The 14293-nt window shown below is 39.0% G+C and overlaps 1 pseudogene; it reads left to right on the top strand.

The window, feature by feature from the left end:
• Nucleotides 1–10684: 10684 nt before the first annotated feature.
• LOC119511086 lies at nucleotides 10685–11714 on the top strand (annotated as a pseudogene).
• Nucleotides 11715–14293: the final 2579 nt, after the last annotated feature.

Raw genomic sequence — 14293 nt, 5'->3', positions numbered from 1 at the left:
CATCATTCAGTGGTCTAGTTTGGGCTCCCAAGAGGGTGAAACTAAAGCTGTGAGGCCTCTTGAGGCCAGGCTTAGGTGGTCCACTAAAGCTTCTGCCCTATCCCATTGGTGGAAGGAAGTCCCCTGGAAGGCTAGACTCATGGGGCAGTGCACTAGACCCCTTCCCTTCTCTTGATGGCTGGAGCTGCCCATAGCACAGGGAGCGGGAGGGGAACTGTTGGTGGGCACCCTGCAGACGATCCACCACCTTGCTCTTTTGTTCACTACAATTGTTTGTTTTATATACCTTTTCCACTATGTGCATGTGGGTTCTTTTCTTAGTAGAAGCCTCATGGCATATTACCCATGTATCCTCAGGGCTTAGCACACAGACTGATATGTAGTCAGTGTTTAAAATATGTTGACTAAACTGAAAAATATGGAAATGGGTTAATCTCTATTTTTACATTTACTTTATAACCATAATAAGAACAGAATATTCACTAAAAAATTGAAGCAATTTTAGAACCCTGAAAGTGCCAGATTTCTTTTTTCCTTTCTTTAATTTTAATGCACATACCTCCCTGCTATTATGTTTTTATCCTTTGGACATGATAAATAGGAAAATAGTAGTTTTGAAAGGATTCTGCATGAAAACATGTACTTTACCCAAAAAGCAGACGAAAGAGGTTTAACGACTAGAAAATACGCAGGAATCAGAACTTTGGGAAAATGGTATTCAATCCTTGAAAAAAGTTGAGGCAGGCTTTACCTATATATGTCTAAAAAACTGAGATTTCAAAAAGTATGCACGTTTTAAAGCGAAACAAAGTTCAGCAATAGAAGTAAACCCTTAAAACGTCTCCTATGGAATCTGCACCTTAGCCTCAAGGCAACGTACTTGCCTCAAACCTTGGTAAATAGATTTTTCTCTTTGTAGACAGCTATGAAAGACTCTCCGTTGGCATAATGAAGCTTTGTTTTTAAATTTGCATCCAAACTAAACAGCGTGCATTCATTGTATAAACCAAAATCCCCAGGAAAGAGAATCCAGGAGTCTGAAACGGAATGTACAGAAAAGGCAGCATAGCTGCTGGACTCAGCAAAGTAAGTTCCGTCTGCTCTCCACACTGGTTGTCACACAGCCCGGGGCCTCTCCCAAGAGCCAAACACAAATAAGAGGCCCTGCTTTGCTTTGGTGGCAGTGGATCCCTGCAGCTGTGTCCTAAGCCTGAGATTAAAAAAGCAAGGGAAGCAGCAGGGATTGGGGTAGGAGGGGGAAGAGGAGAGCAGAAAAACTTTCCATTTTACAGTGTGCTTGGAAAAAGACATATCCCTAAATTGTCATTACAGTTTAAGCAGCCTAAGCCATGTGGAAACTCAGGGAGGGGAATGAAGCCAGAACCATTTGTCAAGCATATTGGGTTTCAAACAGGAATCTTAATAGTCACTATTAAAACCTCTCAAACTTCAGGAAGGAACCATGGCTCTGTTAGAGGGCTAGGAGGATGCGTTTTTCTTAAACACTTCTCCTACCTGTTTTAGGGCTGTTATTTGTTCTTGCAAGTTGTGACTTAGGTGCCTTGGGGGCTGGCAAACCCCAGGTTGGCCGTGTTAATCCAGTTTCAGAGATGCAAAGGCATGTAAAGGCTGTGCTTCTTGATTATTTGCTGGGAATGAGAAGGGACAGACTAAGAATCAAACCCAGTAGTTGCCGCTGATCAGCTAACCATAGAGGCTTTGTTTCTCTTCCCTGAGCCTCTTGACTTACTCATCTGTAGAACCAAGGCAATAAATCCCACCTCATAGGGTTGTGCGAGAATTATATTCCTCAGCACAGTTTCCGTAGCTTGATAAATAAGCTACTTATTTACTTAAAAATGTGTGAACCAAAGCCATACCTATCTTCCCACTATTCGTGGAACTTTCCTATGATTAGAAGTTCATTAATACAGATCTCCACTTTACAACTGCACAGAGCAAAGAGGCAATGTTAGATAAGGAAGAACATTTGAGTTCATGGGCTTAGAACTCATGAGCATCAGGTTGGCAATTGTAAAATGCCAAATTATTTTTTCTTACCTACTAAATGGAAACTTCTTAAAAGAAGTCTGATTATGTTAATGAACAGAAACAATCTCAAGATAAATTTAGTTTTAAAAGATATTAACATCCACAGTACAGCATTTTCTTAGGAATGTACTTCAGATTTTCAAAAGAATTATTCCTAAAGCTCCCAGAGAAGTAATTGAAGAGAAACATAATGAAGGCATTAATATCATGCACATCTTTATCCAGTAATTTTCAAGGGTGTAGACTATCTATAATTTCTACTTTTTAGGATGATAAACAATAATTTCTTCATAATAAGAAAAAAATATTTTTAAAGTAAACTTATAGAAAAACTAGCATTCACAACCTAGAGAGTGATCTTACAGAAAAGGGAGATGAATATTTTTAAAGCAGTTTTACTGAGATATAGTCACACACCATACATTCCATCCAAAGGACGCAATCAGTGGCTCACAGTATAATCACAGAGTTGTGCATTCATCACCACAATCAGTTTTATAACATTTTAGTTACTCCATAAAGGAAAACCCCATACCCCTACACCTTCCTAATATTGACACTTAGTATTGCTGTTGCACCTTTACTACAGTTGAAGAAAGAATATTAAAATAGTACTGTTAACTCTAGTCCATAGTTTGCATTAGGTGTATTTTTCCCATACACCAACCTATTATTAACACCTTGCAGTAGTGACATATATTTGTTCTAGTTCATGAAAGAACATTCTTACATATGTACTGTTAACCATAGTCATTGTCCACAACAGGGTTCAGTATGTTATATAGCCCCATGTCTTTCCTTCTACTCACATACATGACCCTAAACATCCCCTTTGAACCACATCAGTGCTGTAAATTACACTCACAATAATGTGCTACCATCACTCCTATCCATTTCCAAACATTTACAGTCAATCTAATTAAAAATTCTGTACAAGTTAAGCATCAGCTCCCCATTCTCTACCCTCATTCTATTTCCTGGTAACCTATATTCTAGATTTTAACTCTATGAGTTTGCTTAAAATAATTGGTTCATATTAGTGATATCATACAGTATTTGCCCTTTTGCATCCAGCTCATTTCAGTCAACATAATGTCTGTGTATTAGTTAGGGATCTTTAGGGAAACAGAACCAACAGGACATATGTGTAAATATGAGATTTTCTAAAAGTGTTTCAAGCAATTATGGGGATGCATGAGTCCAAATTCCGGAGGGCAGGTAGCAAGCTGGCAACTCTGATGAGGATCTTCAATGCACTCCCCAGGAGAGGCTGGCTGGCTGAAGAAGAAGTGAAAGTTCTCTCTCTTTTCCCTTAAAAAAAAATCTTCAATTGATTGGATTAAATCTAGTTGATTGAATTCTCTCATTGTGGAAGACACTCCATTTGTTAATCAGCCATAGATGCAATCAGTTGACTGCTGATTTAATAAACCAGCCACAAATGTCCTTGCAATAATGGTTAGGCCAGTGCTTGCTTGAACAGACAGCTGGGCACCATCACCTGGCCAAGTTGACACATGGACCTAGCCATCTCAGTCTACCCCTTGTCAACTTGACAGCTATACACATCACCTTAAAACACACTTAATCCCTAAATAGAACACAATAACAGACATATGCTTCACCTAACAATACTCAACTGTCTTGTGTACAACTGGAAACCCACTAACTCTCCCCAGAATAAGGTATAAGTCTTTGGGTAACATTCCCTCTTAAACTTGATATCCTATAATTTAAATACATAAGTCTTCATTTCTGTAACTGCTCACATGGTTGTACTTCATATTTATCATTACCTTCCTCCACTGCCTATTCTGTGTTCCTTTACCCTCAGCAAGCACTTTAATTGGCCATGGTTCTTTGCACAATGGGGTGACCCAAACCTTCACTGCTGAAGTTTCTGGGCCATTGGTAGTCCTGCTTGGATTGGGTTGTTGCAGTTTTCCATTGAATTTATTCACAGGGCATGGTATTACTAAGAGATGCCCTACGGGATCTCCTATATTCCAGGAAAACTCTTCTTTACCTCCATTTTGTAGCTGCAGTCCTATTTCCCCTTCATGGTCAGGATCAATCACCCAATCAGTACAGTAATCCCCTTCCTTGCCTGTTGATTCAGAGGCACAAGAAGTCCAAAGTGGCCAGATGGCTGTGATGGAAGTGGTCCAATGTAATCAACCTGCCACCAGGTAGCAGGCTGACCACCTAGGGTAAGGTGCCATATCAGGGGCTGAGTGTGGGTCTCTGCTGCTAGCAGATTGAGCACTCAGCAGTGGCTGTGGCCAGGTCAGCCTTGGTGAGTGGAAGTCCATGTTGCTGAGCCCATGCATGACTACCATCCCTACCACCATGACAACTTTTGCTCATGAGCTCATTGGGCAATGACAGGAGAGGCTGAGAAAAGAGGCTGACTGGTATCCACTGAACAGCTTATATTATCCACTTGATTATTAAAATCTTCCTCTGCTGAAGTCACCCTCTGGTGAGCATTCACACGGGACACAAATACCTTCATGTTTTTTGCCCACACAGAAAGGTCTATCCACATACCTCTTCCACAGACCTCTTTGTAACAAATTTCCCAATCATGTTCCTTCCAAGACCCGGATCATTCAGCCAAACCATTAGCAATAGCCCATGAATCAGTATACAAACACATCTCTGGCCAGTTTGCCTTCCATGCAAAATGAACAACCAGGTGCACTGCTCGAAGTTCCACCCACTGGGAGGATTTTCCCTCACCACTGTCCTTCAGGGACATCCCAGAAAGGGGCTGCAGTGTTGCAGCTGTCCACTTTTGGTGGTACCTGCGTAATGGGGAGAACCATCTGCAAACCAGGCCCAAGTTTTCTCTTCCTCAGCCAGCTAATTGTAAGGAACTCCCCAAGATGCCACAGCTGTGGGCTGGGAAACAGAAGGTAATATGGCAGGAATGGGGGCCATGGGCACTTGGGCCACTTCCTCAGGCAACTTACATGTGCCTTCAGGATCTGCTTGAGCCCTATCTTGTATATACCATTTCCATTTTACAATGGAGTGCTTCTGTGCACACCCAACTTGATGGCTTGGTGGGTCGGACAACACTCAGCTCATAATAGGTAACTCAGGTCTCATGGTAACTTGGTGGCCCAGGGTTAAGCATTCTGTCTCTACTAAGGCCCAGTAGCAGGCCAAAAGCTGTTTCTCAAAAGGAATGTAGTTATCTGTTGAGGATGGTAAGGCTTTACTCCAAAATCCTACGGGCCTATGTTGGGTTTCTACTATAGGAGCCTGACAAAGCCTCCAAATAGCATCTCTATTTGCCACTGACTCTTCTAGCACCATTGGACCAGCTGGATCATATGGTCCAAGTGGCAGAGCAGCTTGCACAGCAGCCTGGACCTCTTGCAGAGCCTTATCTTGTTCCAGTCCCCCCTCAAAACTAGAAGCTTTTCTGTTTAGGTTTATGTGTCAACTTGGCCAAGTGATGATGTCCAGGTGTCTTGTAAGCAAGCACTGGCCTAACCGTTACTGCAAGGACATTTGTGGCTGGTTAATAAACCAGAAGGCTGGTTTCTTAAATCATCAGTCAATTGACTGCTGCTGTGACTGAATGCATCAATGAAGGGCATGTCTTCCACAATAAGAGAATTCTATTAGCTGATTTAATCTAATCAATTGAAGACTTTTAAGGAAGAGAGAGAGAGGACCTTCACTTCTTCTTTGGCTAGCCAGTGAAGCATTTCCTGAGGAGTTCATCAAACACCTTCATCAGAGTTGCCAGTTTGCTGTCTGCCATATGGAATTTAGACTTGTTCATCCAGCCCTATAGAATCTGGACTTGTGCATCCTGCCCTATGGAATTTGGACTCATGCATCTCCACAGTTTCATGAGACACTTTAATAAAACTTTATATTTATAGATATCTCTTGTGATGCTGTTTTCCTAGAGAACCCTAACTAATACAATGGTATTAACTCAGAACTACTGAGTCTGTTAAGGTTTAAGCTGTTAGGTTTAAGGTGTCTGGAATTGCTGATTAGACCCTGTAGGGTCATCTCTGGGCAAGTTAACCCACAGAAGGACCACAGGCCAGGGATAGCGAAATCAGGTGGTGCTGACTAGCCAGGGAGAACTGGGGCGGGGGTGGGGGGTGGGGGTGGTTAGGAGCAACACACCTTCCTAAAATAAATGTGCCAGGGAGGAGAACTGCCTTATGAGAGATGTTCCCTAAAGTGGAGTCAGCTTTACTCTCAAGCCTTTTATTCAAGGTTCAAGTCAGTGCTATTCAGTCACACCTGTAGGGATGACTCTGTGTTTAAAGGATTAGCAAGGCAATTCCAGATCTTCCCAAGAGAAGTGAGTTCTTTTGATTAAGACTTCAGTTTTTGTGCATGAAGAGAAAACCATGCTCAACAGCCAACTGGGAACTTGCATGGATAACTGGGATTCCTCATCCCTGGAGAGTTTGGATCCTGGGCTTGGAGAAAGTCAGATGATTGCAATTGCCATTTATCTCTGCATACAGAAATTCTCATCCTTGATGGATTAGTCTTCCCTGAGACAATAGGAGCCCAGGACCTCCAAGAACCACTTCATCAGGGAGACAGGCCTGGTTTGACTTAGTGCTTCTAGCAAAAGAATGACGCAGTAATTCCAAACTTCTTTAGGTCCTTCCCCTTTCCATCTTCTGTTATAACCATAACCTAGACACCAGAATGAAGTTGTCCTCAAATTTTTCATTTTGGTTTACTTGATTTGGTAATGATGGAGGATAAAAATCAGGGGCATCCTCTTTAAGATATTTGAGGAGAAACTGAAATACTGAGTGAATTCACAAATAGTGAATTAATAAACCAGCTCTCTAAAAGACTGTATGAGTCTGCAGGTTACTATTTTTTAAGAAGATGGTCAAAACTGTCTCTATTAGATCTTTTGCTAAAGTTTCCTTGATCATCTGATGGCAATTACATCACATGTGGAAGGGAAGTCTCAGGGATCTGAAAACTGAAACCTGACAAGGAAGTCAAGCATTGATTCCCAGGAAGTGTTAAGAAGAGCAGTTGCTCAGTAAAGAAGCTCTATGGACTGAGGTCTCTTATTTTGACCAGAGTCAGCAACACAACTATAGTTGTCCAGATCAACTATAGAAACTTAGGTTCCACAAAGAGAAATAGTCCTTTTCTCAGGGCCAGTATCATCAGGAGAATTTACATCTTTGTCTGAAGTAGAGGTTTCCCCAGAGAGAACTCACTTCTGAGTGGAAGAAGATGGACAAACCAAAAAGTTCTTTTTTCTCTTGGAATGGGAACCCTAATTTCCTATAACCCACTCACCAGCTAGGTAACGGGAAACAGGAGTTGTCTCCATTTACAAGGGTTTGAGAAGATCATCAGAGCTCTTGTATTCAACTGTAGCAGCTCCTGTTCTGATTCAGGTTTTGGCAAAAGACATCAAGAGTTTTTAACTTCATCCAAGAAGGCTTTGGGACTTGGGAAAGTATGTTGAGAAATAGAAGCTGTCATGCAAAACTACAGATTCAGCTCAATTGAGTACATAATTATTTCCATTCTCTCTGTTACTTAATTGTTATGGAAGCTGAATACTTCACATGGAAAACAGAGATCAACCTCTAATAGCACAGGGTTATATTTCAAAGGTAGATAAACCTTAAAAATAGTCTTGTTGAACTGTACACTTATGTGCATTTTATGATGTTATGTATCAATTTACAATTAAATTAACAAAAAGTCTTGTTTTCCAAAGGCCATCAACTAATCATTGTTTGTACGCACATATATGTATATGTGTGTCTGTGTCTCTGTGTGTGTGCAATTTTATTGAATTAATCCATATCAGAAAATTCATTCTAGAGTACACAGGCTATCTCATAACAGGAAATATCTCAAAAGAGAACTTTTATCATAAATTTATAAATTCCTTCTACATAATTATATAATTAACTGGAACTTGACACTATGCCTTCAAAAACACAACCAAAAGGACAATTTTTGTCTCCAGTTACAAGGGTGTGAGAAGTTGATTAGAACCCTTGCTTTCAAATACATCCACTCCTATTCTGATTCAATTTTTTGAAAAAAAAAATATTCAAGAGGTTTCAGTTTCATCCAAGAAGGCTTTGGGACTTGATAAGGATACTTCAGGTTTAGAAAACCTTCCTTGGGGTTCCACCTCCACCTAAGAAAGAACATTGACCCACTGTAATGATGACAGAAAAAAAAAAAGAAAAAAGAAAAAAATATAAACTCACAACATTTCTTGAACCCTTCTAAGAACTGACTTTAGTATGACATTCAAGGAGGGAAAACCTTCCCCAGAAGAGTCAAGATGGATGGGCTGGCTCACCTCTGAAAGCGTATGGGAGGAGGGGACATTGCCACAGAAGTGGTAAGAAAAAAGCAGCTGAAATTTTAAAAAATTGCTAAAGGTCAAGTGTGGGCCAACACAACAGTATGGAATCCATGGAAGACCCATACAAGTGGGGATTTTGTACTCGTTCACAGGGTGTTTTCCACAGACCTCCAATGAGTGCTCACAAGAGAGTTTAAGGAAGGATAGGACATAAAGAGAGCACCCCTTAATGGTACAAAAGTTGGGAAGCACAGCAGCTGCCACTGTGAAAAAGGCTTGAAACCTTGCCCCCTTGCCTAGAACCTTCTTTCATAGAGTAAACATCTTGAACTCCTGAGGGAAGGGGATATATTGTTATAGGGGGGAAGAGATAGAAGAAAAATAAAAACTTTATCTTTGGGGAATGGGGAGGATATAGTCCTGGGTCCAGGATCCTATACCAACGTAAATAGAGATTTCCTAATGCTGGTTGAGAATCAAAAAAATAAACTCTCCTCTGACCAGGATCTTCCACAAATACAAGGCAAAGTTTGACTGCCATGAAGGGGAGGAAATGGAACGCTGAGGAAATCTCACCCCCAAAGTCCAGTAACAGAGTCTGCCCCAGACTGAGGCTGAACCAAGACAGCAGAGAACACTGCCTGCCTCCTCCAGGCTAGCAAGCAGAGAATAACAAGCAAGAAAAATCAACCTCTAGATGTGGGGAAAGAGCATAGAGAGACATTCTGTGTGATGCAGGTACACAAAAATGGCTTTTAAAGCTAATGGTGGAGCACAAACACTGAGAAAACAATCTGGAACCCCAGCATCACACCCTAATCACGAGGCACAATTAGAGGAATTTGAACCCTGTGGTGCACTGAAACTCTAACAACAAAGGAGTTCAAACCCAGATTTATCCCAGACTCATACATGAATGACCTTGAAGAAGAAGAGGCATGCACATACAACAAAAGAACACAAACCCAGGACAGCCCCAGACTAGACTGACTCACACATGAATGGCCTTTACAGAGAAGTGGACTGCACATTTACAGACATAAATATTTACTTCCTTTTTACTGTGCTGCGCACAATCTCCAGTATTAGACAAAAAAATTGCAAGAAAAAAGAGAGAAAAAAACTAACCTACTCATTGCCAAGACATAAAGCAATTAACAGAACTAGAGTCAGATGACCCAATGTTGGAATCATTAGAAATAAATATTAAAATAACTATGATTATTACATTGGAAAAGTTGGACAACATTCATGATTAGATGGAATAATTCAGCAGATAAACAGAAATTATAAGAGTCAAATGGAAGTGCTAGAAATGTTTTTAGAACACAATATGAGAGATGAAAAATGCCTTCAATGAGCTCAATGATTAGGCTCAACAACACTGAGGAAAGAATAAGTAAACTTAAAAACAAGACTTTGATATTATAAAAAGGAAAATGGCAGTTTTGACGTTATCCAAAATGAAATAAAAAGAGTAAGAATGGAGAGACAGTGGCAGAAGAAGGAGAGACGGTGAGACCAAGAGACAGAGAGCATAGTATCCAAGAGTTGTGGGACAATATGGCTAGCTGGAGTTCTACAGAGGGAAGATACAGATAAATGGGGGGGAAAATAACTGAAGAGATAATGGCTGAGAATTTTTCAAAAATAATGAAAGATTGTAAGTCCTAGAGCCAAGAAGATCAGAGAACCCCATGTAGGATAAATAACACAAAATAAGATGTAAAAATAAACACACAGTTAGAAATTTGTGTTCAGACTGCAGAAAATGCTAAATATTTATATATTGTGAATCCTAGTAAGCCCATTATGGAGATACAATGGAATTCATTAAAAAAAAATACTCAAAACAGAAGTCAATAAAAGAAAGACAATGAAACAAAGAACAGATGGAACAAATAGAAAACAACTAGAAAGATAGTAAATTTGAATCCAATCACATCAATATTACATTAAATGCAAATGTCCAAACACTCCCACTTAAAAGACAGAGATTGTTAGTTTAGAGAAAAAAAGTAACATCCAACTATATGTTGTCTATGAAAAACTTACTTTTATTATGAAGTCATAGGTAAGTAAAAAAATATATAAAGGGATGGAAGTAGCAGCAGCACTGGGGCCCATGCAGAGGTGTTCCTAGCAGCATTGTTTCCTGAGCAGTGGCAGTTCTCGTAACAGCACCAGGATGAGTCCAGAACAAGTCCAGTTCATGTTCATCTGCAGAGATGTCTCTCATCTTGCTCAGCTGCCAGAAATTGGGCTGAAGCAACTGAATCCATGACAGAGAAAGAAAAGGAACAATTGTGCAAACTCGTTATTGGTGGCTTAAGTTTGAAACCACAGAAGAAAGTTTGAGAAACTACTGTGAGCAATGGGGAAAACTTACATACTGTGTGGTGATGAGAGATTCTGCAAGTAAAAGATGAAGAGGATTTGGTTTTGTGGCTTTAAAACTTACATACTGTGTGGTGATGAGAGATTCTGCAAGTAAAAGATCAAGAGAATTTGGTTTTGTGACTTTTTCATCTATGGCTGAGGTTGATGGGAGAGTGGCTGAGCCAAACCATGCTGTGGCAAGAGAGGAATCTGGAAAACCAGGGGCTTATGTAATTGTGAAGAAGTTGTTTGTTGGTGGAATTAAAGAAGACACTGAGGAACATCACCTTAGAGATTACTTCAAGGAATATGGAAAAATTGATACTATTGAGATAATTACTGATCGGCAGTCTGGAAAGAAAAGAGGCTGTGGCTTTGTTACTTTTAATGACCATGATTCTGTTGATAAAATTGTACTGCGGAAGTACCATATCACCAGTTGTCATAATGCCAAAGTCAGAGAGTCTTCATCTCAACAAGAAATGCAGGAAGTTCAAAGTTCTAGAAGTGGAAGAGGAGGCAACTTTGGTTTTGGAGATTCACATGGTGGTGGTGGAAATTTTGGACCAGGAACAGGAAGTAACTTTAAGGAGGATCTGATGGATTTGGAGATGGTTATAATGGGTATGGAGGAGGACTTGGAGGTGGCAATTATGGGGGTAACCCTAGTTATGGAGGAGGATATGGTGGAGGACCTGGATATGGCAACCAAGGTGGGGGCTACATAGGTGGTTATGACAACTATAGAGGAGGAAATTATGGAAGTGGAAATTACAATGATTTTGGACATTATAACCAACAACCTTCTAACTATGGTCCAATGAAGGGTGGAAACTTTGATGGTAGCAGGAACATGGGGGGACAATATGGTGGAGGAAAATATGGTCCAGAAGGCAGTGAAGGCAGTGGGGGTTATGGAGGGAGGAGCTGATGTTGAACTTCTTCTGATTTTCTATGGGCTACACTGTATAAATAGGAGAGGGTTAGAGCGCAGAGGTGATAGAACAGCTTCAGATTATCAAAATAACACTGTTAAGGAAACTCTTATATCAGTCATGCATAAACAGGCAGTGATATGGCAGAAGACACCAAAGCAGAAGCAGAGAGCCATTTTGTGAATGGATTGGACTATTTAATAATATTACATTACTGTGGAGGAAGGATTGTAAAACAAAATGCCTTTGAGACAGTTTCTTAGCGTTTTAATTGTTGTTTCTTTCTAGTGGTCTTTGTAAGAATGGAGAAGCATTCCTTCTTTGATAATGTTAAATTTGTAAGTTTTAAGTGACATGGAAATCTTTTTAAAGATTTTTCTCAAAATTTTGAAAAGCTATTAGCCAGGATCATGGCATAATAAAACATAACATTTTCCTTTTAAAAAAATTTTACTGTGTGTAGTTAAGAGGCTGTTATACATTTATGATTTAACAAAATAATTCTTAAGGAAAAAAAAGGATGGAAAAATATATACAGTGCTAATACTAATCAAAAGAAAGCTGGAGTGGTTATATCAATGTCAGACAAAGTAGATCTCCAAACAAAAAATATTATGAGATATAAAAGGGTGTATTAGACAATGATAATGAGTAACTTCACCAAGAAGACATAACAATATTCAATTTGTATGCACCAAACAAAAGAGCTCTAAAATGTATGAAGCAAAAACTGATGTAACTTAAAGAAGAAATAGACAAATCAACAATTATACTTGGATACTTCAAAAGTACTCTCAGTATTTGATTGAATAAGTAGACAGAAGATAAGTAAGAATATAGAAGAACTGAACAACACTGTCAAACAACTTGGTCTAACTGAAAGTTATAGAATGCTCCACCAACGTAATATTTTTCTTTTAAAGTACATATGGAACATTCACCAAAGATGAACAATATTCTGCATGATAAAATCAACCTCAACAAATTTGAAGAATTGACATCATTCAAAACAGGTCTTCTGACTACAATAGACTTGTATTAGTTAGGGCTCTCTATGGAGACAGAATCAACAAGAGATATCTATCAATATAAGGTTTTATAAAAGTGTCTCATGCAACTGTGGGTATGCATGAGTCCAAATTCTATAGGGCAGGTAGCAGACTGGCAACTCCAATGAAGATGTTTGATGAACTCCTCAGGCAGCAAACTAGCAACTCCAATGAACATTTTTGATAAACTCCTCAGGCAATGAACTGGCAACTTTGATGAACTCCTCAGGAAATGCTTCACTGGTCAGCCAAAGAAGAAATGAAGGTCCTCTATCTGTCTTACTTAAAAGTCTTCAACTGATTGGATTAAATCCAACTGATTGCATTCTCTCAATGTGGAAGACACATCCTTTGTTGATGTAATCAGTCACAGCTGCAGTCAATGGACTGATGATTTAATAAACCAGCCTTCTGGTTTAATAACAAGCCACAAATATCCTTGCAGTAATAGGCCAGTGCTTGCTTGACCAGACACCTGGGTACCATCACCTGGCCAAGTTGGCACATGAACCTAACTATCACAAGACTTAAACTAGAAAATAAAAAGTCGAAGATGTCTTGAAAATCCCCAAATACTTGGAGATAAAAGCATATACTTACAAAATAATTCATGTATCAACAAGGAAATAAAAAGAAAAACATTTTTTAATTAAAATGAAAATAAAAACATATCAAAATTTGTAGGATGCAGATAAAGCAGCAGGTAGAGGCCATTTATATAACCATTAAATATTCATACTAGATAAACAAAGTCCTTAAATCAGTAATTTAAGCTTCCACCTTAAGAAAAAGGAAGAGAAGAGCAAGTTTAATGCAAATCTAGCAGAAGATAAAGAATAAAGATAAGTGTAAAAATCAATAAAATTGAAACAGAAAAACAATAAAGGAAATCAATGAAGCAAAAACCTGTTTCTTTGAAAAGATCTGTTAAATTAATAAAGCTCTAGATAGATTGATGGAGGGGGAGACACAAATTACTGATATCAGGCATGAAAGAGGAGACATCACTACAGATCCTACAGACAGTACAAGGATAATAAGAGAATATTATGTGTCTCATTATGCCAGTAAATTTAACAGTATTTATAAAATGGATCGATTCCTTGAAAGAGACAAGCTACTAAAGCTCACTCTAAAAGAAATTGATAAATTGAATATTCTTATACCTATTAAAGAAGTTGAATTCATAGTTTAAAATCTTCCAACAGAGAGAACACCAGGTTCAGATACTTTATTGGTGAATTCTACCAACCCCATAAGAAAGAAATAGAACCAATTTACCACAGACTTTCTAGAAAATAGAATAGGTGGGAATACTTCCCAAATCATTTTATGGGGCTAGAATTAACCTGATATAAAAACCAGACAAAAGAAATTACAGACTGATAATATTCATGAACAAAGAAACAAAACTCCTCAACAAAATATTAGCAAATTAAATCTTTCAATATGTAAAGAAGATAGTACATCATGATCAAATAGGGTTATCTAGGAAATGCAAAGTTGGTTCTACATTCCAAAATCAA

The sequence above is a fragment of the Choloepus didactylus genome, chromosome 2 (assembly GCF_015220235.1).
Source record: "Choloepus didactylus isolate mChoDid1 chromosome 2, mChoDid1.pri, whole genome shotgun sequence".
In the NCBI taxonomy this organism is placed as follows: Eukaryota; Metazoa; Chordata; class Mammalia; order Pilosa; family Megalonychidae; genus Choloepus; species Choloepus didactylus.
Note: the sequence above shows the minus strand (reverse complement) of the source record. Positions and strands in the feature narration are given on the sequence as shown.